At 42.7% G+C, this 21,462-nt stretch overlaps 1 long non-coding RNA gene across 1 annotated transcript; it reads right to left on the reverse strand.

Annotated features, from left to right (window-relative positions):
• Window positions 1–1,168: 1,168 nt before the first annotated feature.
• On the reverse strand, window positions 1,169–4,061 carry LOC112953075. Its single transcript, XR_003250516.1, has 2 exons — window positions 3,932–4,061; window positions 1,169–2,784 (listed from the first exon to the last, which is right to left on the reverse strand). It is a non-coding gene; the product is annotated as an uncharacterized LOC112953075 (long non-coding RNA).
• Window positions 4,062–21,462: the final 17,401 nt, after the last annotated feature.

The raw sequence follows: 21,462 nt of genomic DNA on the forward strand, positions 1-21,462 counted from the left end.
CCCTCCTTCACTCACCGCTTCCCCGCGGCGCTCCGGCTCGGCGGCGGCGAGCGCGGCTCTCTGCGCGAGGGAAGGCGGCGGGGGAAGGCGGCGGGCGGGCGGCCGGCCCCGCGCTCCGCGCTCCGCCCCCGGGCGCAGCCGCGGCCCCGCGCTCACCTGCGGCGGGGCCCGGCCCCACGGAGGCCCGCGCTCCYCCCCATGGCGGCCGCTGCGCCCAGGGACGGGGCTAACCCCCGTCCCAGTGTCCCCACAGGCGGGTGACAACGGGGTAGAGCCCAAAACGCCACCAAAGCGCCCCAAGAACACGAGTGTCCCCACACGCGGGTGACTCCGCTGCTTGCTCAGGTGCCGTCACGCTCACGTCCTCGGCCTCAGCCTCCCGCAGCGGCCCCGAAACTACCAAACTTGCGTTTTTTTTGAGACCCTGGAGGCTTCAAGACCCTAGAGCTACAACCTGGCCCAAGGCTGCTGTGGGGCCATCCCCCCMAAAAAAGCCAAATTCTACCAAAGTGTGGCTGGCTCCGTTCAAAAACACTTCCCTGGTGCCTCTCTAGAGCCTCCCAAAGCAGCCCTTAGACACCCCAAACGTTCCCAAGAAAATCTGCCCAAGAGCAGAGCCCAAAACCCACAAAATACACATAAATCAGCCTYGATAATTGCTAATTATGTGGAGAGATGGAAGTTGYTTTGAAGCAGAAGTGCCAGCAGCTRGGAGCTCCAGCTGATGATAATCCTGAGGGGAAGGCTGCAGGATGGAGGGGTTGTGGCTCAATTCCCTATTACTCAGGCTAAAACTTAAGATATGAAATACCTTGTACAAATGCACATTCTTTGTAGCGCTTTTTTAATGGGAAAAAAATATAAATGCGTCTTCCTTTGGCCCAGAATATTGTCGAACAGACAGAAACGCYGAAAATAAATCGCACAAGGTCCCATCTTTCAAAGGGTGTTCGCTGCTGTAACACAGAGGTCTGAGGCATTTGCAAAGGGGAGCTTTGTATGCGCCACTGATTCATGAATGTCATGTCATAAAAACAAAACTAAAACTAGTTTGAGACAGAAAAAAGCAGAAACGAGCTGCAGCCAAGCAGTTTTCCTCATTTCAGCATTGCCAGGGCAGTTTGGCAAAACAGAAAGTGCTTTSAAATGTATTTAATTTAATTTCACGTTCTCTGGGGTTTTAATGGTGAGGAAGTGGCCAGAGAGAGCCCACTGAGTTTGTGGCCTTGTGCATAACGTGACACTGAAGCCACTCATTAACTGCTATTACATTTCAATTATTTAGAGTATCCTACAATKATAATTCTCTATGCAACAGAGCCGCTGATTTCACATTATGGCCTGTGAAACCGGCRGAAGGCCCGGGCACATTTGAACTTTATATTGTTGTTCAGTGAGTCATGGATCAGCTGATGGTTTTCGGTCATTTTGCTTTAACTAACTGCTTTTGCAGTTAGGAGGTGCCTTCCATCAGAATTTCTCTTAATGCAGCTCCAAGGGCTTTATCAGCACATGGTACAGGGGGTAGAATCAAGAAAGGGTGAAAACCAGGCACCGTTGAACAGCATTTAGCAGGTTAATGGTAAAACACAATGGATTTCATTGTTTTATTGCTATTATCTTGAGTATAATGCTCTTTGTTTTTACATTTCCTTTCTCAGGTAGTAGAATAGACAACACGATACCTTCGCAGCCCTTGCTAAGGCACCAACAGCTTGGATACCAAAAATGCAAGGAGGGAAGTGCTCTACCATGAGCTGCTGGTGCCTTCTGCAGCTGGATGTGGTCTTGGATGCTCCCATCAAAACTCTGTGCATCATCTGAGGCTGCTCAATTTGTGGCATGGGGCACAATAACACTAAAGAGAGATGTGATCATAAGGTATTTGGTGAGTGTATGCCACAAAGTGAGGAAATAAACTGCAGCAAAATATAAGTAAAAAAATAGATATTGGAAATTAAAAATTAGGTCTCAGGAGATTTTAGGGTTAGATTATTAGGAAACAGCTTTCCAAAAAGGTGCGTGAGCCTGGTAATGATGCTAACAGCAGGTACTTGGCTTATGCAAGGATGGCTATTTACGCAGAAGCATCATTTGAGAGCAGAGGACAGCATGGCAGTTATTGCCACCCTCCATTTCTCARAGCCCCGCTGCGTAACAGGATTTGGCTGCTCTCTTTCCCAAGTCTAACCACCAAACACCATTTCTCATTTCCTCTTTTCTAGTAGTGGTGAAGGCGAGAAGAGACAGGTCTGGTAGTGATCTAGAAGTGATGGGGGTTTCCACCCAGCACCTTCCACACAAGCCCATGATCTGCCCTGCAGAGGCTCTTCCTGAAGGGTTTTCATCATTACACGTTGTCTTTTCCTTCTTAATTTTTAAGGTCCAGGTCAAGAGGTTCTTTGTTTTCTGCATAACACTTTTTCTCCAGTTATTCATGCTTTTCTCCTTCCACCACGTGAGCTGTTTGGGGGCCAACAATGGCAAGGACAGACACTAAATCTGGTCACATGGAAGTCTGCCTGCTGTGTCCAAATGGACTAATGTCCCAGCAAAGCAGAAATTGCCTCTTCTTTCCCAAAATCTTGAATCCATGGAGGTTCTTTCCATAGTGATATAAGTTAATCACTCTTGCTTGTCTTTGCAGATTGTTTAGTGTTGACTAAGGAAGGGTTTATTCATATTAAGCCAACATGATGTGCAGCTGAGACATCTTTCCTTCTTTTCCAGGGTTTGCTTCTGTGCACATTGCCTGCACCAAGCTCTAACTGGGYCAGGAAGACTCTGCAGGTGGGATGGACAATATGTTTGGGCGTGACATCTAGGAGRAGCTATAATCTCCACATTTAAATACATTTTTAGTCCCGAGCTTGCAGTTGCGTAATGCTCACTGCATAGTAGTGTTTAAATAAAACAGTGGATTTGTTTTGTTTAAGTTTGTTTTTTTCCCCCTGAACACTGAGCTGTGCAAATAAGCTGAGGGCTCTCATGCAGAGCCTGGTATCAGAGGCAAGCATGCAAATTTGTATAAGCAACTTATTGCAGAGCAATTTTGGTTATCAGCTGTGAGACTAAKTATTTCAGACTAAGATTGAAATATGCTTGATGTCTCTACCGCTCTGCAGTTCTACAGTTGAAGGAATTGGTGTCTGCAATTCCCTTACAAACAAGACAAGAAAATAGTTTCCTTAACACTTTTAAGCCAGACACTGACCTAGACCATTGCCAATTTTCACCGTGTCTCATGTTTTTAAAATCTTGATCCCTTGGAAAAAAGTCATTACACACACAGCTCAGATTTATTAAGAAATAAGGAGGAGCAAAGTGTCCATTCCACATGCTTGTAGCTAATACTTCCAAATGTGATCTAGGAGTTTCCAGAAAATTGAACAGCTGGGCTACAAATGAAAAGAATCCCTAATCTTTTAAGGTCTGTTAATACCCCTCCTCCCAGCCTATTTCCCATGTGGGAGCACAGAGCCAGCTGAGGTACTTTAAATGTATTAGACCATAGTAAAAACCTCATGTTTGCCCCATTTAGGGGGAAGAATTTACATTAGAAAAGACTTTAGGGCACTTGCTGCAGACACCCCCACGTGGTGTTTCAACACAGTGCTGCTTCTGAGCRAGGCAAATGTGCCACTTCCCCTTGGGACAGCTTCACCACGCAGAGAGCATGAGGGGGAACAAGGAAGTTTACAAATTGATGCAATTTTCTTGCTGACCGCAGTCCTATTCCCAGCCATCCGTGACTGCTGCAGGAAGGACTGCAGCATGAAGGAACACTGGCTGCCGCATCACATTTCTTGCTTTTTCCTTAAGCCCCTTTCTGAACCAACTCTATTTTGATTTTTATGGCATTCAGGTAAGCCTTAGAAAACTGAAACCTTGCTTGTTCAAAGAGCAGAGGAAACATATAGAAGCTACTCACGTTTTTGTGGACTTGCTCTATACACAGTGGCTTCCTCAGCAGGTTCTTCCCCAGATCCTTTTCTGCTTGCAGCAGAGGCAATCACTACTCCCCTTACTGCTCCCCAAGAACCAGCTRGAGAGCATCAAGGCCATCAACTCAGAGTGTTACTGAGCTGCACCTGCAGGACTCAGGCTTTTGTAGCCCACCTGGGAGGAGTTAAGGTCTATAACTACCCTGCAGCCAGCTGGGACCTTCAGTTCTGCTCAGTATGAGTTTGCTGGAGGGTGGAGGAGCTGCTGCTGCTGCTGGAGGCACCAGGAGGTCTGTAAGATTTAGTGGGGGACGGTGTTTGATGCTACAGTAGGATATTAGGGTGTCCTACCTGTGATGTTGYGCCCCTGGTGCCCTAGATCTCTTTGGCTAGAGGCAAAGGGTTAGGTTTATTTCTCAGATAACTAAATATTTTTTTAAAATATATTCYTTTCCTTTAGGTAAGGAATTCTCATGYTTTTAATATATTCTTTCATTTTAGCTGTGTATTTAATTGATATGCAAAGTTATTTATTCAAAAATGTAAACAGTAAAGGTATTAGTCACTTTTATTTTTTGGGTCAGCTTTAAATGTTTTAGTTATGTTATCAGAGCAAACAACTAGCAATGCAAATTGCTCTGAAATCATGACTGCAGTTGGGCTTTATTTCCAGGAAGGAAAAACCTATTTTGCTTTGACCTGCGTGCTGCAGAGCCTGGGGAGATGCCTGGGTCCGATTTGATTGACCCTTTTGCAATGTTGTTGTTGATTCACGTTGCTTTTTATTGCTCCAGCGTGTGTGAGTATCGAAAGCCAGTCATAGTCTTGGTGAAAGCAGCAGCGTGTGCAGCAAGTGCCCTGAACCTGCTGAGTGAAAGGCAGTGCCCGTCACAGGTCCTGGGAGTGTTTGCACAGAGGGCGGGAGGGAGAGCTGCAGCCGACAGCCTTGGGTTTGTTGTTCCRCACATGGAAAATCCAGTGTTTTTAATGGATGGGCTCACGGTACTGGGCTGGGTGGCTGCAGAGGGATGTCTGGGTGCTGTGATAGCAGGAGGGCCCTGTTGGGGATAGGGGAGCAGCTGTGTGCTGAGTTTGGCAGAGCCAAAAAGACCTATCACTTGGTGCACTATTAAATTAAAATATTTAAAAAGTTAAAACTAAACATAATACAGGACTCTATTTTGGTAATTTTTAGTAAGTTTGCTCTGCTAGACCATTGCAATTTGCTTTTCCCATCTGACTAGTGGTGAATCCTATTTCATATCATTCCCCTGATAAAAGGGAGTATGTGTTTTGTCCATTGTGGATAAGCAAATGGAGGAAGAGCTCAAGATGTTCATACAATAACTAGTATTACATTACAGTAACTGTGGCATTTCTCTTGCCCTCACACTGTTTTCTTATTGCTAGCCCCCATTCTCTCCATTAACCTTTTATTAAAAAAAGAGGGTCCAAGCACCTTCAGAGCAATTTAAGGGCTTCAGAAACTTTAACTTTGTTCTGTTGTTTATTTGTATCTTCATTCTCAAGGATAAAAGCTTTAAAGGTCTGGACAGGACTCAGGTTGACCAGTATCTTGGAATGGCCCTAGTCTGTGGCTGCATGTGGTTGGCTTTTCTCTGCAGTAGAAGCAACAGATACTGCTTAATTGGTTTATCCTTACCAATATCACAGGCTCAGTGTAAGTAGGAAGATGCACTTTACTCTTTTCTGAGTTGTTGCTGTTGAATTCTCTCAGATAAAAAACTATATTTTCCTGGGGAGATTTAATTTGTGTTCTTATCTGCAGAAGTGAGTGGGTAAGCGTGGACTTTGCATCTTTTAAGGATGTAAATCTCTCTTGCATTTCTTATTTATAATAATTTTTAGGCTTGTTTTTCCACTTTATAAAAGCAGAAGGGAATTTCTGGTCATATAGACATCAAACAACCATACAAAAACCCCCAAGTTCCACCTGTGTGTGACTTTATGGAGGGCCCAGCTAGAAAGGGATTGCTTGGCACTCAAGGTATGTTGGCACTCCTAGGCTGGCCTTCATTTCTGTTTGTAGAAAGTACAAAGTTTTCAATGAGTTTTCAGGTACCTAAGGACCTTTGACAATAGCAGCACTGATATTCTCTAGGGGTTTTGCAAAAATCATTAAATACTTTGTGCTTTTATCAATATGTGCATGTGGTATTCTGGTTTTAAATTTTAAACATGAACAGCATGGACTAAGTTTTTGGTAATGTAAATGATTTCATGCTGGAAGAGGGCTGAAGGGTTACCCTCATTTTAGGTGCCTCTTCTTATGCTGGTAGTTGMTCCTGAGTCTTCCACCAGCAGTTTGGAGCATGTGGTTTGAGTTTCCCTGTGGAGCATTTGGACTCTTCCCACTAAACCAAAGGCAGAATAGGTTACTTAAAGCAAATGGTGAGAATATCTTCAGTCTCTCTGGGGAAAAAAAAACAAAAAAACTCTATGTAAAGAGCAAATTATGTTATTTGGTAAGAAGTATGCACAGAATCTATTTAATTTGACTTGATTAGGAGTAGGCAGAAGGCATTAGCCAAGCTGAAGAGCTATTTCTGTGCCCACGAGCATATCGTGCACAGAACTTGCCCCAGCGGAGGTGAGATGATTTTTACCTTGTGTAGGTGCAAATTGCTGTTGTGGATGCTTAAAGGTCTGAGTGCTGCTAAATATCTGCCTGCTGTTAGTGTGATTTTCATTTATTTGCTTATTTTAATGCAGGGTGAATGCACTTCACAGCTTCTATTGCTGCTGAAATGGGGAGTCGGATCCTACCTGCTCCTCCTGCCTGTCCTTGCCAGGTTCAATGTGTCACCTTCCCAGAAGGACTCTGTGCATGGATCAAACTCATCAAAATGTCAGCAAATTGTCCTAGCAAAGAGATTTCCCCCTTGTCCAAATGTGTAGGTCCAAGGCAGGATTTCTGGGGCTTAGAGGTGTGGGATGAGCAGAGCAYGGAGTGGGAAGAAAGCAGCAAATCTTCCCCTGTATGTCAGCTGGGAGCTATTCTGCTGATTCTGGCAGGTGAGAAACTGCCTGATTGAAAGGGATTTCACTGAATCTGCTYGCAGAACCAAGCGATTCAATTTGCAATATGTCATTTTAGAGCATGTGCAATAATGTTCAACRTATAAACATACTGTATGGAGGTCTTTCCTACAGTGCAGCTCTGCACGTGGTCACATTTTTGTCACGTGTATTTGCAAGGGTGTGTTTGSGTGAGGGTCTTCAAGCTGATCCTTATCCCACTGATCCATCTGCAAGGAGTGAAAAGAGCAACCTTGATGCTGAAAACATCCGGGAACTGAGTTCTGACCCTAGATGCATGGAAAACAGGAGGAAAAAGAACTTAAAAGCAACCTTGCCATTCAGAAATGTAAGTCCTATTTTTTAAAAAATAAAACCCCAATTTAGGAAAATGAAGGTCATGTCTACTTTGGATCTCATGGAAAAGGTTTCATTCCTTGAGCCCTGAATCGTGTGCCAAGGTTTGCAGGAAATGCTTTGTGTGCTGTGGCACATGTAAATATAAATATATTGGCCAGGCAAGTTTTTCTTGCAAAGGAGTTAATATTGTAATGCTTAAGTTATGAAATTTCACCAGAAATCTGTGGTTTTAATTCTTCATCTTTCTTTATATTCCCAGGAAAGGCATCAAAATAATTAAAACTTACGAAAGAGCCCAAGAAAGATAAAAATCTGTGAGTATAGTTGRTATGAACTAAAAATGTGAGACTAAGACTGTTTTTTTGTTCTCTGAAAGGAGCTACTTGCAGGTGCAAAAACACATAGTTTCCAAGCTGAAATGCCTTAGAAATAAATTAAATACTGGCAGTGAAGAAATGTGTAGCATAACAGAAAATTGCTGGYGGAGGGGGTGGTAAAGATGAATTTGTGATGGGTTATAATGGATTTCCCCTGGCAGCAGATATTCCACCCACGYCAATGCACAGATTCCTGGTACGCAGCAAATACCAAGACGTGAGAAATTTGCAGCTTATTAAGAAGCATTAGACTAAGAATATGACTAAGCCACTCTCTAACTAGTTTGGGTAGCTTTGATGTATCTTGTGGTCTATGTAACCACATATAGACATATATAAATGTCTATAACAAACTCTGTTTAAAGGGGAATTAAAGTACCATGTTCTGTGTAGATATTGGGAATATTTGGTATGTTTTTTACCTCTGTTTGCCTGATAGAAACTAAGGATTGAAAAACATAAAATGTGGTTGCAGGTTGCTAAAATTTTGCAGGAACTTATTACTTATCTCTCCAGCATATCACATCTCCCATGTAGAAATAGTTTTGAATAGCAGGGCTTTTATGGTCAATAGGGCCYAACTTGTCAACTCATGGAAGTTATTAGCAATGGACTGGGTATTTCAGCAGAGATTTTATTCAACAAATAGCTCTGTGAAATCAGGCTTTCAGAAATACCCAAGGGTTTCCCTTCAGGGGGGTGATAGAGCATTGCCTGCAACGGCATCAGGAAGCACCACGGAAGGAAAATGGGTTTGTTCCATTGCACAGAGCTAAATTGAAGGGAAAACGATAACAGTATCTGCTAGGATGAGCTAATTCCTTTCATTAAATGAAACAAAAAGAAATGGTTTGAGAAGGCKCTCTTGACAGCTTGAATTCTTTTGATGAATCTTCATGGTTTTGATGTGCTCAGGACTCCCTTATGGGATTTTAAGGGATCTCATACAGTTTCCCACTGGTCTCAACCCACTTTGCASACTTTGGGCATTACAAGTAATTAATATTTGAAGTATTTTAAAAATACCTGTAATTTTCTGATCTTTTTTGGCAAATAGCATCATGCAGATTTTAGCTGCAGCAATTGGAAAACCTCAGTAAATTGAGTCCACTCAGGTAGTGATTTGTCACCAGGAAAAATCCTCTGCATGGGAGTTTATTGCTCTGTTAGAAGAAAGTTATGAAACTGTTTTAATGATATTTGTCAAAACATGAATGAGAAGGACAGTAGTAAAGAAGCCCTTGGTTAAAATTATTTGTTCTGCACCACAGGATTATAATTTTGCATCTTAAGTTGAGCCATGGTTGACCAAAGTACATTACATGGGTTGTAGGTTTTTAGCTTGGTCTTCAGGACTAAATCACTGGTACAGAATTATGTGATGTAGATTTTAATATATGCCTAATAAGCTGCATTAAAACTACAGTATTATGTTGAGGTGGAGAGGAATGCTCTTGTATACTGCTAAATCCATTCTGGGTGCAGAGGCTTTGAGACATTAAGTACTTTTCCTAGCACACTGGCATCCTAATTTAATTACAGAAGAGCACTAATAGTGGGGCTCACTTTCATGCATATGTGTTTTGATCTGTACATCATTTCCCTGGTTTCAAGCTTTCCTCTGCAAGCTGCTCAGAATTTTAGCTGGGATCCAGAACAGGGCATAAGCTTCTTAGCAAAAGGGTCAATTAAAAAAGCTGTGAGTTGAGCAGCAAGTTGTTTTGTTGTRTAGCCAGGCAGCTGGTTGGTGTTCTCCTACGGATAAGGTGATGRGAAGAATTTCCCTTTTCTCTGAGTTATTGCATGGGAAATGCAGGAGGTTGGACTCACCTTTTCTTGACTCTCCAGCTAAAAACGCTGTTGCTATAGGAAGAAGAAYGTGGTCCAGCCTGGTCAAGGTGGTGACCCCACCTTTGCATCCACCTTAAGATCTCAGCCCTCCCTGGAACAGCCTATTTTCCCCTCAGGATGAGACCAATATATCCAGATTTGTGCATTTGAAAACATTTTGCCCTGATGAACTAGAAAAGTTGAGAGTGAATTTGTTGTCGATACCCTGCCAGGAGGCAACTCAGAGGTGCTTGGGTACTGCTTTCTTAACCTTATTTTATAATCCCATCCTGTTGGGATTATTTAATGGCAATTTTCAGTACTTGGAACATATATAATAGAAGCAATATATTTTATTTTATTTGAGGTTCTGATTCATGTCTTATTCCCATCTCCCCATCATCCCCATCTCAAGTGGGGAGATACTGGTTGCCCTGATGCTGTGGTTGGTTTGGGAGCTGTTATCTTCCGTGAGCCCCAGAAGATGCTGTGCATTTTGGTGGATAAGGTATCTGGAAACCAGGACTGTTAAGTGATGGCTTTGCTTCCCTAAGAAGAAAATAACACCAGTTACCTGCTGTGCATTTAAGTGTATTGCTGTCCCTGCAGCAAGTCTTTGCTAACTGTTACATATTAATAGATAAAGTTCAGCGGTGGGGCAAGGAGAGTGAAGATAAGAGGAGCCACACCTGGGTCTGCAGAGGTTGCATTTGCTCCAGTTGCTGATCCAGGGCTGCTGTGCATGCACAGAGCGTGGTGGTTGCATGTTACACCTGGTTTCTGCATGTGCACAGAGCTTCAGGTTCCTGCTCAGCCATGTATGGGCCAGTGTGGTCTTGACCAAGTCGCACGAGCCTCTTTGGACATCAGACTATGTGTGAGTGACCTTCTGTTGCAAGGAAACACCTGGAATGAGATGTTCCAAGCAAAACTGTGCAAGACAGTGGTATGTGGGTGTGTATRGACAGCATGGAAATGCCTTTAGGACATTTGTGTTATATCCACAAGGAAGTCTGAAGTCAAGTGGAGCCAAAGCACAGAGTTCAGCTGGGTTTTGCTGTCAAGGTCTGGTTATCCAGGGATGTGTTTCATCACATCCCCTTCAAATCATCAGTTGCAAAATGGGCTGTGATGTCCTGCATGAAGCACGAGCTGCTCATCTTTGTGTCTCGAGGAATGACTAAGCCTTACGAGTCTGTCTTAGCCCTTTAGGGAACACTGTCTCATATAGCTGCTGCCTATATAGCTAGGGGAGGAGTTAGGTTTGACTTAGCAGCGAGGGATTAAAAGCAAGTGTATTTATGTCCCTTGTTAGGAAGGTAATAGGACATCTTGAACTCAAGTGTCCTTGTGGGATGGGCACCTTTTTGAACAAGGATATTAGATCTCAGATAGGAACCTTCTTTGGCATCTGTAACCTCGTGCTGCCTTTGCTGGTCCTAGGCCCTTTCTAAGCTTGCTTTTTAGTTCGGCTTCTCTTAGGGCTTTTCCTCACACAGAGAGGTTTTGTTCAAGTCTTGGCAGGGATGCAGATGAGCACAGATTGCCTATTTTCAGATGAACTTTGCTTTTTAATGTTGACTCTCTCTGTTAACGTATGAGTTGTCAAATGAGCTTTTTGGGCAACAGCAGCAAAAATGCATTTTCCTGTAGCAAACGCACAGTATTAGCTTAAATGCTACTGTTTTCCTTTTGATAGTGYCCAGAACAAAAGCTAAGGGAGTCGGTTGGTGGCCCTTGCGATTAAGGGCTGCTTTATGTCTCCCTGTGCTTGGTGCCTTTGCTGTGATCAGCTGCCTTGCTCCATAAGACGCTTTCCTGAGCAGTTCTAGTAAACCCCAAGCTGTGCAAAAAAGGAGCAAGTGATCACTGAACAAAGACTGCTACTGTTCTCCAAAATCCTATTATGTTCTTCGTACAGCACGTTTGGTTCCTGACTCCCCATGTGCAGCTGTTTGTCCTGTTTGATTATAAAGCAGAAGAAATGGGGCAAAAAGGAGAAATGGGGCTGAATCTGGGAGAGGTTTATGGAGATCTGGGAGCATCTCTTGGATTTCTTCTCACTTTGGAGAAATGTTGGAGTGCTGTAATCCATACAAGCGAACCATGTGCTACCTAAGTGCACACAGTTTCAATATGAGATAGGTATTAAACAGCATTTCTGTTGAATAAATAGGTATTAAACAGCATTTCTATTGCCATGCATTTCAATAGCAACTGGATTGGAAGATGTGATGTCAGTTCTTCTATAAGTACATGATATAATCATACTACTGTGATCTAAATCTCCTAAAGACTACTTAATTTCCTAGAAGAGGGAGTTGTGCAGTGTCCCTGCAATCACTTTCTGCCACAAAAGAGATGGAAAGGACCTGAAGGGAATGGGAGGGTGGAAATCCCCACCGGAATCCCTGTCATGCAGCATTTCCCAGCTTCCGTGTTTGCCYGTGGGTGACTCGGGCGGTTTCGTGGTGCTGACTCAGGGGTAACTTCTCCTACATCCCTGTTTTCCTGCAGATCCTATCGGAGACAGGCTGCTCATCTGGCAGTGGATCACCCTGCTGTGACTCAGGTGCAATGCAAACAGTGTGACAGCTATAGGGAAAAGCTGTTAGTATCAGGTAGGCAGCGCTTAAATCGTGTATGATGTATTTTATATAATACCAGGGAGCCAGGGCTGCTTTGTAATTTGGGTGTTAAAACTGAGAGCTGCCCGAGTGCCTGTGAGCAAAGGCTGGGACAGAAAGCAAAACCAAAACCAGCCTCTAAGCAGCAGCGGAGGTTTTATGAAACTTGCTGCAAGCAAAGTCTGGCTGCTTCATTTTATGGCATGTTTGGCTTTCAYGTTCAGTCAGAGCTTGGAGGATCCCAATTTATGGTTTTCTGGGAAAGAGAAGGAGGTTTTGTGGATGATGGTTCAGAAGATTTAGAAGGAGGCATCTCCCTGTCCCCATGAAACCTGGCATTGTGGATGTTTGTGCAACTGGCACCTTTGTCCCCAGGCTCTGTGGTCACCGGGTGCTCCCTGTGGGCTGCTGGATGCCAGCCTGGGAAGGGACACACCTTGTGGGAAAAGGCTCTTCGGTYTGTGCCCTTTGGACACCAGCTCGAGTGGAGTAATATCCAGGAAACCTCTCTGAGATGCTTCTTTGCTGAATAGAAGCTGGTTTTCCCAATTTCAGATCAAAATGCATATTTTTTTAAAAAAGCACTTGAAAGACATTTGATTTAGGTGAAAAATAGTAATTTATCTAGATAGGTGAATGTGAAAAATAGATTGAAAATGAGGTTTTATCTCCTCTAGACCTCTTCACACTCAACCACCCCACTGCTTTCCATCTGGACTATCTTATGAAGATCAATGCTTGAATCTGGGTTCTTCAGCCCTGCCTGGTAAGGTCTCTGCTTCCTCCGTCAGCTGTGAAATAAACTGCTGATATTAAGTAGTTTGGCTGCTGAGCAGTAACATCAGAGCTGATCTGCAGAATAGGAGAGGTTTAGTCCATCTACATCCTTATCTGCTCCTGTTTCCCCTTCAATGACTTGGGAGAACTCTCTGAGGATACTGTACTCAGGTACTTTCTCATAGCTTATCTTGTTTCACTGCAGCTGAAACAAAAATACTCAAATCTCAATGTTTGAATAGGTGAAAGGAAGGTTTCTTGGCAATCTCTTGCACTTGGTGCTCCCYGAGGCTATRCTGGTGTTATCACTRTTTTAAGGTCCTTGGTGTCCCCTGYTCCAGGGCTGTGTGTGTTTAGAGGTAGCTGCAGTGGGTGCCAAGGCTTGATGCAGTTTGCCCTTGTAATGTARCTGCTTTCAGCCTTGTCCCATTCATTATTTAATAGGAAAGCACTGCAGCAGCCATGCTGAGTAAATGGGGAGGGAATTGGGTCCCCCTTGGGGGAAAGGAAAAAGAAAAATAAAGGAAAAGTTTCAGGCAAGTAGGTGCTTTAATTCAGGGCTGTAAGGTCCCATTTCTGTCATTCTGGCCCTAAATTTTTTGGAGTGACAAAATGAAGGCAGTTTTTTTGGTTCTGTTTTCCACAGAACTCATTCCTGGAGAAGGCAGGATAATTAAACACAAGCATGTTTTCAAATTATAGTTTTCTGAAGCAAAATGCTGGGGTCAGTAACCACACTCAACAGCGCTATTAGCTGGAGCAGCAGAGAAAAAGGCAAAATARAAAGGAGGCCTTATGCTTTTTGCCCCTCAGACCACAGAATTATTGAAATGGTTGGTTTGGGGCATTTTAAAGCTAGGAATTAAGAAATTATTGGAGTGTTGGTGACTTTCCATAACAGCAGAGTTGCAAGGGTTGGTTTGTCAATGAGGAAGATGGAGCCTGTCATTTTTTGAGGTTTAGACTCAGAACATGGGGATGAGCTGGTGGTTTTTTAATCCTTTTTTTCTCCTGAAACACTGTCTGCTTCACAAACCCAAGTATTAGGCAAGCTTGGTACTTTCTATTCAGATAAGGCTGCRACTTGGACCGTAGAGATAGTCAGGTTTAACCAGGTTCCACCACATCAGAAGCCACATGAGGTTAAGGTAGGAGATCTCCATTGAAAGACCAAGAACTTTCCTTTCTTTCCTTTTGGGTGATCCAAGATGATGTACCTGTAGAACCCATTCAAAATCCCAGAGTCAAATATGTACTAAAATAAATGATTTATCCTCCATATTGTAGTGGAGGAGCTGTGTGGTGAGACACCAYTGAATGCTCCTCCCTTAGGACATGGGTCTTGGCACCAGAACAGATGACCTAGAYCTAGTTGCTTAATCTGACTTCATTCTACCCGTGTGTCATGCAACTGTGGAGCATTTACTGGGGATTTTTTGTCTCTTTTTTTTTCCCACAAAAAACTCTTACATCTTAATTCAGTCGCTGCAAACTATCTCCAGAGCTGTTGGAAACATCTAGATTTCACTGTTCTTGTGCCTAGCAGTGTCCTGCACTGTCCAACTGTGACTTTTAACAGTCCTTTTAGAAAGCAAAGCTTGGAGATCTAGTCTCTGATGAAGGATATTGCATCTCAGAATGATGTAGCTTAAAATATGCTACAAACAAAGTGCTGGTGCTACTTTAGGTAAACAAAATATGGGGAATTTGTGACCTTCTGGGAGACATGAGTATATGAACACTTCAGATTAAGATGATGAGTGGGGTCAATGTGCTAGTTCAAGTGATGCATTTGTAGACRAGATGTGCTCCTGACAAGTGGGAGCCTAGGGGCGTGTGGGTGTCTGTGGGTTGGTTTTCAAATGATTACTCTTTAGAAGCTGGGTGATTAATTTGGTGAATTAAGTTGGTAACAGGAGGGTGAGTTTCCAAAAGAGCTCCTTGTTTGCAGTGAGGACCTTTCCATGCCTTGGAGCTTTTAGACATTGCATCCATGTTGTCCTGCTGGGTAGGATGGTTCCAGTTCTGGAAGGCAAGTGAAAGGAGGGAAAGCAAGAAAGATGWATCATGGAGAGAGCAATATGACAAGGAGGAGCTTAGTCTTGTCTTGATGGACCCTCTGAAAAAGTACCTTGGCCAAGCTGACCTAGGCCARCTTTTCCTTATCTTTGTGGTCCTGCTGCTGGAAGGGCCCTGAAAAGGCTCCTCCTAAAGGTGGTTGGAAGGGCTGAATTTAATTCCCCTTTGAGCATCTTCTGCAGGCTCTTGTTCTTGACTTGCACCATGGCAGWCAGCTGAAATGAGGCAGCAAAGAGGGCTACACTGAATCGGTCTAACCCAGACAGAGTGTTTGTGGCTTGTAGAGTTCATTTACAATGGTTTTAATGGGCTTTGTTTGACATATGAGATTCCAGATTAATACTGTATGTCATGATTTATTTCTTCATCTATTTCTCCATGTCGTTTACCAGGAGCGCTGAGAAGAGGCTTGATGGCTTTCTACTTGCTTCCTAGTGTGCTGTTGGAGAGCTCCGTGCTTCCCATCTTCTCCCCTGATGCTGGAGAGGGGTGTCTTGCTGGTTGCAGAGGTACTAATCTGGGTTATATTACATTAGCTTGGTGTTTCCTTACATATAGCAGGAATATTTAGTGGTGTTTGAGGTGTTTCACCAYACATCTCATGGCATCTACCTGTTGAAATGCAGGTAAGGCTGAGTGCAAAGCCTGTTGGATCAGCTGCTTGGGGAAGAAACCTTCCTTGGTTAAGAAGCAGCAAGAGCCTGGGAGCCCTGCACTCAAAGGGAGGAAAAAAGGAGAAAAAAAGGTAAACTCAAAGCTATTTCCAATCATTTGAAATAGCATCAGCTGCTGCTGGGGTGGRGTCTTAGATCTAGGACACTGGTAGCAGTATCAGCATCTAATTTGGCCAAAGAACCTTTACACATTGACATCAGTCCTTTAAAAAAAGATCAGGCTAAAAACTTCAGGGGTCATTGCTCCAACTAGACCTGAATTATCTCCTGCTCGTTTTATGGCATGTTTACATTTTTGCTGGAATAAGTTGCATTGTTGTCTCCATCCAGGTATTCACAAAGGATCTGGTTGTGTTTCTAAGAATAATAATTTTAATTGCACTGCTCTTCACCATATCAAATTCTTCTGCAAGAAAGAGTTGGCCTCTACTTTGTGGTACTGTCATCTTAACATTTTCTTTACAAACTGTATGCTTAATGATACTAATGAGCAATAACTTAGCAGCAGCTCTTGGCTCGTGGCTCTCTGCAAGATTGTTGGCTGCTTTCTGTGAAGGGTCGGGAGAATGAAAAACCCTCTTTTGTTTTCTTGGATCTGTCTTGTGTTAATGCTGACAGTTCAGCTACTCATACCTTCTTTTTTTAAAATGTTTTCTTTGAAATAGTGAGAACKGGCACAAAAGCTTCTTGGTGCTGCAAGGTTTGACTTAAGGACACAGGGCTGAAAAGTGGAGTTACTGTTTAAAATACTGCAAAAGAATAATAAAGGCTGTCTCACAGTGCTCTGATCTTGCTTGGTCTGCAGCACATCTCAGATGCTGAGTTTACTAGAAACCAAATACTCCCTTGTTTAAAGAATATAGTACTCTAGGCATTATATTGCATGTCTAGTTTGAATTTAGCCTTAGAATTTGCAAGTCTGATTCCTTGTAATAGGTTCTTATTAGCACCTACTAAGTTATAATTAAAGGTTTATGACAAAGCTCAAGTCTTGAAGAGCAGTTTTTATATTTTGTAAAATTGGATATAGGCTGTTTTATAATTTGGGATTAATATTTTGTAATTTGGGATATTGGTTAGCCTTGTTTCTTGAGCCAGGCTCTGAAGTGTGCTCCTATGCAAGATCATAGAGCAGTTCAGCTGTGAGCTGCATTAGTCTTTGGTGTCTCTCTGCTCATCCCTGTTGGATAAGAGACCTCAATTCAGGTAGGCAACCTGTATGAAGCTAAAGCTTCCTTATCTCAGTTACCTATAGGTTACATAGCACTGGGTTGTGTATTTGTGTCAGTGTTTRTATTCTATAAAGGCTCGTGTTATTGACAGTCACTAGTAATTGTACATGAGAGTTAATAGAAGTATCAGCTGGGACAAATCTTGTTGCTCAATTTTGAAGTTTGCTTAAATGATCTCTTTGTGCATACATATTTATAAAACCTCTTTATACTTTTAAAAACTTTTCAGGAGAGATTTTCATTGTTGCTTTTCAAAACACATTTTCTTCATCTCATCAGTTAAAATAGATATGCTGTGAGCAGTATTCTATTTTTCCCTATGTAGATCTGCACACACAGGTTTGAAGACCATAATAGATAAAAGACGCTGACACACTGAAGCAAAGATGAATAAGAGGAAGTGTGACTGGAGGTAYGTTAATTTGTGATATGAAACGAGAACCGTCCCTAGGTACATTCAAATTGCTCTTCATTATTTTTATTTTATTACTCAACTTATTTACTTCATTATTTACCTCTATTACTTTAAAAGGCATCTGGATTTAGTCATGAAACCTTTTCTTTAAGAACAGGCCTCATATTTAGCATTGAACTGTCTCAAAGTACTTGTCCCAGTGATGATGTGGGATGTTTTACAAGATGAAATCTCCCAGAACGACATGTTCCTTATGATACCTCAGCCTCTGTCATATTAAATGGTCAGGTAATATATTAAATAGCTCGTTAAGGACAATACAGTAAGTGCAGATGAGCTGCATAGACACACTTTCTGAAGCAGAACTAAGATCAAATGATTAATGAGTGGGAAGATTTGCTAGTGTTGGGCTCTGCCAGCCACTCTGCTCCCTTGAGGTGAAGGTTTTCATTTGCTCCCTTTTATTGGCACGCATGAAACACCTAAGCCTGGTGCCCTCACACCCCTCCTGCTATCCTAGGATCGTCGCTCCCACAAATTATAGGGCTGGCACTGACCGAGAAGGGCAGGGCTGGATCTCTTGTACCTTTTTATGGCATTGCAAATAGCTATGCAGCTGTCCTGGAGGGCAAGAAGACAAATTACAGGCTAAGGCAGTCTGGTGTCTGGAGCTTGTGGGCTTCATCCTTCTAGCAGGACCAAAGGACTTGCTCAAGTCTCAACTGGGCCTTAACTGGTAATAAGGTGCATCTTCAAATCCGACTTGGCTCCCAAGTGGTGAGTAGGTRTTGCTGAGGTTGCTCCTGAGTAAATCAGGAGTAGCATGTTGGTGTAAAGTCACTAAGAGCAGAAAGCTTCTCGTTCAACTAGAAGGGCAGGGTGAGTATGGGGTAGCAGATGGCAATTAATACTACTTAGACTTGCTCAGGAGAAAAGTCTTTTGCAAGAGATGGGCAGCAAGGCTCCATCTTCACCTTCTGATCCAAGATCTGCACTAGCTTTCTTGAAGACTGCTAGTAATTCCTATCTTCTAATATTTGACGTAGCAAAAACTCCCTSTTTTCAATCACAAGAAGGCAAATGGGCATCTTTCTGAGAACCAGAGTGCACGCTTTGAGTGTAGGATTGCTTCTGATTTCATTTTGCTGTATGGGCTTGGATGTACATTGGAATAGGGCCCATCCTACAGTTCTCTAAACTAAACCTAGTAGTCTTCTACAGTTAAAGTTGTGCTTTCAAGTATCAGYGCATGAAACTTTGAGCAATTTCCGAAGGAATTGGCATGAAGTGCAAGATGCTGTTAGAAGCTACTAACATAATTAGATTTAAAGAGAATTGTGTCTCAGCATTGGAGGAGGAGGAGAGAAAACAGTAGATWTACACAAAGTATTCTTAAATCAAATTCAAAAGTATTAAACTTTTGCTCCAAAGTATAAAAATAGATCTATCACCTTGTAGAGCTGTGCATAATCACTGAGATCAGAAGGTTTTCTGCAACTTATGCTGTCCTTTGCCTAGGGAAAGGAGCTTCTACAGGTTTTAAACAAGTCGTAGGAGTTGCTGAGAAGCACATTTGAATTCTAATGTGTTCTGGGCTGTTGTCTTGTATCAGCTTGCTTTTTTTCTAAACTTCATAGTATTTATCCTTTTATGGTTGCAGCAAAGCAATAATTGCCTATGGAAGTGGAGTGAAGCAGAGCTAGGGTCAAGGGGTGCAGTGATTTATGGCCTTACAAGAACAGGAGCAGCTCGTTTGGTAATATCAGCTGTATTGCCCCAACTGCAGCCTCCTTATCTTACAGATTTCATAAAAATATTGGTGTGTAGTGTCAGCCATCCTSTCATCCATTCCACTTCGGATTAATACAAGACAGGGTATAACATGTAGCAAGCAACGCTTCAGCACCAGCCGTTTCTGTGAGAAATGCTCTATTTGAGCTCTCAGAAAAGTTATTTCTGAGAACAGTCATCTTTAAAGCACAGGTTTTATTCTGTGTTTCCATTCTCACGCACTGGTTTTCACAGAAGCCTTTGCAGGCCTAAACAAATGCTGATTTAAACTCTAAGTAAYGTCTCTATTTATTCATGGCTGAGGATTTGTGACAAGCCTAGTGCTTTTAGCAGCAAGTTTATGTCTGTGCTTAGATATCCCTGGGCTGCTGGGTCTCCTGAAGGATCTGAACCACGAAGGCTTTGGATACAGCTGTGTTTCTGCATTGGTTGCTTCATTTCTACATCCAGCTCTGCCTATGTGAAGGGGGCTGCCTTGTGCAAAGCAAAATGTAAGACAAAATTAAGACTGTTCTCCCCAAAATTTGTAATTTTCRAAATGCAATATACATGTATGCTTTTTTACAGGGGCTACCTGTATTTTGTGGCTATTTACATGAACTTCGTGACTAGAGTCACTGGCAGGGCTGAATAACTCTTTACCAGGTGGCAAATGCTTACATCAAAATATCTGGAATAATGGTTAAAGACTGTTGTATTCTATCTGTTTTTCTGCTTAAATTATAGGGAAAATAGCTTTTTTTCACCCAACCACAATGATAGCAGCACAGCAGTGTTTAGCAACTGTTTTATTTTGGCAGTGGGAGTTGCCAACTACCTCTGTGTGAACGTTTTGGATATTGATGGGTAATGTTTTAGTATGTGCAGGAAAGTATTAATGGTCCAATAGGTCACTCAGTGTCTTCTATAGCCTTGGTCTAACCATCAAGACCCTCTTAGGACTGAAACTGGGGTGTCATTGAATGTTGCAGGGTACCTGGAAGCTCCTGTCACTCATCTCTGCATCACCAGGACCTGGAAAAGGAATGGTTGGGATGCTTTGATATCTGCTCAAGGAACATGTTCAGGTTTGTTGCTGTTTTTCTAGACTGAAATATTTGAAAGACCTATTTTTGCTAAAAATGGATCCTGCTTATTGTGAGTTTCCACTATTTTCTTCAAAGGAAAATATCGATGCCAAAAGATCCACAGGATAGATATGTAGAAAGAAGTGCCCCAAAGGGTTGAAGATGTGGGAAGCTGGTTGTGTTCCTGCATTGAGGCCATTGCTAGCAGTGAAGCACAGTACCCATGGCTGGGAAGTGTCTGTGCTCTCAGACTTGGGAGTTTTGGGCCAAAATGACTGGATTGGCCTAAATAAACAGGTAAGTGAGACTACAGGCAGGACCATGATCATAGCCAAGTTTAGCTCTGCTTCCTTTGGAAAAGGAAAAGAAAAAAGAGGAAGAAAAAGATTTGGGATTTCTGTTCTCAAACCCCACAAGTGGAATATGTCTATAAATAGAAATTGCAAGTCTGTTTGACCCAATCTCCAGAGCAAAATGGGAAGCAACTGGGGCAGCTTCATGGCCCGGTTGTCCCTAGTGTCACTGCTATCGCTTCCCATTTCTTTAATAAAGAGACTTCTAAGGAGATCAAACTGGAAAAGGTGCTTGAGACAAATGGCAGGATGTGGGGGAAGCCTTTGCAGAAGGTCTGCTGGTCTCTGCTCCGGAGTTTCCCTCAAGGGAGGTGGCATCTGGGAGACTTTGAGGGCAAAATTGGTGGTGTCACCTGCCCTTGCCTTGCCCTGACACAGCAACATCGCCGCTCTTGTAGCGGTCGTGCTTTAAGAAACTGAAGAAAACATTTGTTTCTGATCCATCATAAACCAGATCCTAAAAGCCAGCAAAACTCCTAATCCCTCCATGAGGCAAGTACTGTGGTTTCCATCTAAGATAAAAAGTGCTTAGGCAATTTGCCCAAAAGTAATAGGGAGGAAGAGCAGCACATCCAGGGTTAGGCTGTATCTACCAGGGCATTTTTTCTGCTAGGCACTATAAAGATTCTGTTAAAACAAGCATTTCTACATCTTTTAAATGTAAAAGAAAAAAACCCTAAAGCAATCCCAAAAGCTAAAGCTGTACCAAAACTTGCTTAGCATACTTGTACTTTTTATTTAAGTCAGATTTTTTTTGTCTCCTTGCTAACTTGAAGGCTGTGGGATTCCTTCCAAGGAGGCTGATGCTGACGGGTCAGGAGCCTTATAAAGAACAAACAAGCCTGAGTCTTGCTTTTGCTTACCCTGGGCTTGTGCCAGAAGAACTCAGCTCAAGTT

The sequence above is a fragment of the Nothoprocta perdicaria genome, unplaced genomic scaffold, assembly GCF_003342845.1.
Source record: "Nothoprocta perdicaria isolate Ctin4 unplaced genomic scaffold, notPer1 scaffold_42, whole genome shotgun sequence".
Classification (NCBI taxonomy): domain Eukaryota; kingdom Metazoa; phylum Chordata; class Aves; order Tinamiformes; family Tinamidae; genus Nothoprocta; species Nothoprocta perdicaria.